The sequence below is a fragment of the Tiliqua scincoides genome, chromosome 1 (genome assembly GCF_035046505.1).
Source record: "Tiliqua scincoides isolate rTilSci1 chromosome 1, rTilSci1.hap2, whole genome shotgun sequence".
NCBI lineage: Eukaryota > Metazoa > Chordata > Lepidosauria > Squamata > Scincidae > Tiliqua > Tiliqua scincoides.
The window spans coordinates 52,195,920-52,199,309 of record NC_089821.1 but is presented as its reverse complement, the minus strand read 5'-3'; positions in this window follow the sequence as shown (position 1 = coordinate 52,199,309).

Below are 3,390 nucleotides of genomic sequence, written 5' to 3'. Positions count from 1 at the left end.
GTTATTCCAGGACACAAAGAGACAAGGTGGAGCATATTTGCAGATAAAGATGGCTAAACAATATCCAAGGAAAGCTTTGAATTAAATTTAATCCAGTTAAAACAAATCAATACAATGTATGGATGGCACAACATCTTTCTTACAAAAATTGCACTAAGGAGAATATGGAATTGTACAACATTGTCATACCCTAAACCCAAGATTTTTGGTATGGATATTGAGAACTTTCAATATGAGGGTCAGTGAGGGAAAAGAAAATGGTCTACGTATTTTAAGAGCCAGAATAAAGACTAATGTTTATGTCATATTAGATCATATTTTTAAATGCACTTATGGGGAAGTAAATTCTGTTAAAAATCATTTTAGGAGTAAGACACCAATCACTGCAATTTTTGCCTTATACTGAGTTTGTCTAACCAGTCCTGCTGCACATTTCCCTTTAAGTTGAGGTACCCAGGCTTGCGCTTAGGCCCTTCTTCATGTGAAATCTCTGCTCAACTATGGAGCTAGGAACACTCCCCCCTCCCCCCCTAAAAAACCTTGGCAGGATATTTAGAAGAGTTCTGTTATCACCATCAGTGAAAATTTCAATTCAGACCTAACAAAGCTGAAAGGCTCTTCAGCAGTCATTGCCAAGGCTCCCTCCCCAATGACATTAAAAGATGAATCTGTTGGTAATACTTTGTGTGTCAGCTTTACACAAATGAAGAAAATCCATATAGCTTCTCAAAATAGACTTTAAAAAATTTGAAAATATTTTTTAAAAATTCAAACTGGCAAAAAGTTTATAAAACACAGAATTTCCCTTTTAAACTACAGAAGAGGTAGTCACCTGCAGACATGCTTAAACAAATTGAATTTGTATTGAGGTCAACACAAGCTTAGACATACTTTCTCTGATACAGTTAACATTAGCCGTGCCTTTCAATGAGAATTGGGTTAGGCTAGCCTATGCTATGGGATTAACTTTAGCTTGAACAGGGTCTTCAGGATGGGATGTGTATTTTGATTTGATAAGTCCAAAAGGGAGTTGGTGTGAAAATTGTGGTTTTTAAATTTTGGGTGCTAAATATGGTCAATTTAAAAAGTGAAGTGCAGAGGACAAATTAGTGAAGTTTCTTGTCTAGAGGTGATGGCATGGTGAGGGTTACTGAAGCCTGCACATGGACCAGAGGAAACTAAGCAGAACAATAAGGCACTATGATAGTACATACACCCAGAGGTATTTAAGCACTGATGAATGCCCTATTAGACAAGGATCTGTTTTTTATTTATTTTAAAACATTTTCTACCCCACTTTTCCTATCCAGCAGAATAGCTTAAGGTGGATGATCCAACATCGGTCTGCAAGGTGCTTCCAAAACATCTAGAGGCAGACTATGAAATCACAAGACTATTCCAACTGTCTGTCCCTGAACAGGTGATACTCACAAGTCTCTGAGAATAAAGGATGCATTTAGCTAATGTGACTAAGAATCAATGACAAACCTACCCTCTTGGAATTTGTCTTACCCCTTTTAATAAGAGCAAGATAAAGAAATACAAAGGTAGACAAAAACCATATTCCAATGTACAACAAACCAAAAACAATTCAGTGTTCCAAATCTACTACAGAATCGCACAATCTTAAAATAATTTCTCCAAATAGATGCTCTCATTGTCATTTTAATATGGGCATGGCAGCCACACATCGGCACTTTACACTATCTGAACAGTTTGAGCAAACATGTGGGCCATGCAGAACAATGAAGTTATATTGGATCCTTTTGTAAAATCTGGATTGGTTCACAAAGGTGAGAAAATAAAAGTCCAGAAGTCTTGTATGTTGAAACCTTTTTTTTTTTTTATAGCAAACTTCTATTAATTGAATAAGTCAATAAGATTTAGGGTCTGCAATGCACATAATTCTATCCAAGTTTTATCATTCAAAAATGGTTAGATAAGAAGCACATAAAAGTAAGGGCATCCTGTGGGTTAGGGCTGCCAATTCTTATGAAATTCCAAAAAAATAGACAAGGGACTGTTATTTGCTATAGGTAAGCCTCAAGGATTACAACCTTTGTTTAAGCTGCTGAATGAATGCTGTTTCAAGTAATCTGCAGGGGGAAGAGAATCATCTTCTGGGAGCTCTTCCCGACTGAAATTGCCATATGGATTATAAAAAAAGTAAGTCATGGGAATTAGTCCAGTATCACAATAGTCCACGAGGATTTGTTGGACAGTACCTTAGAACTACAGAAAGGCAATTCAGCATGTCAATCAGAACTACACCATCAAATTTGTTTCTGGAATGTAAAAAAAACAAAACCCAAGAGTGTCTGAATCAACACAAGAGTGGGCAAAAGCCAAGAAAAAAAGACAAAATCCAATTAAAATGATAAAATTGAAGGAATGTATACAGCCAGTTCACAGGCCTCCCTGCTTCCAACGAAAAGTCTGTACATATTTCCTCCCAACCTATGGGAGGCCAGTTCTGAGCATTTGCCACCACACATAAGATTCAGCTTTTGGCATATGTTGACAGATGCTCAAAATATAGCATGTGTGATGATGTACCCTAATTCAGCATTGGTAGAGAGCCAAACCACAGATTTTTTAAAATAGTCAGCACATGCCTGCTGGTCATGTGAATAAGGCCCTTAAACAAGCAAGTGGGAAAATATAGCATAATAGTGGGAAAAGGTTAATGAATTTAGAACTGCAGTTATTTAACAACTCCTCTTTAAAAAGTATATGTGCTCCACCTGCAGGTCAAAATCTCAAGTGCAAGGGGATTTAGTATTATAGCCTCCTCCTACTCTAACTTTTGTACAAAGAGAGCCTGTTTTTAATTTTATTTTATATAAAACAATCAGTTTCTTGAAACACTGTACAGATAATTAAGGAAAAATGTCTAATTTCCAAGGAATAACATTACAGTTCTTTTTTGCAGGTAGTAGCTATCACCTCATTCTCTCCCATCAACTTACTTCAGTGGTTTTGGAATAAAAGTCTAAGGGGGAAAAATGGACTTGGGACTCGTCGTCATAGAATAAATTGAGTTTCACAGCCCATTCCTAAGCTTCCTGGCAACTCCTGGAGCAGCAGCACCAAAGCAGCTACTGCTGCATCTGGCAGTTTTTGGGAAGCTGCTGGAAGTCTCCTCAGAGGAAGGGGACTTTTGTCCCCTTCACCCTGTGAAAACCCCAAGCCCCACAATGGGCTTCTCAGGTGTGTACCAACTTTTTGCAGGTGCAGACTTGAGAGACTCTGTGTTGGACTTTTCAGCCCGACACAGTGTTCAGAATACAGTGAAGCAGAGCTCTGCCAGTCCCACCCCCTCCCACCTTGGCTCCTCCCCCCACCCTACCTTTGTTCCACCCAACCCCGACCCCGACCCCCAGAGGCCAC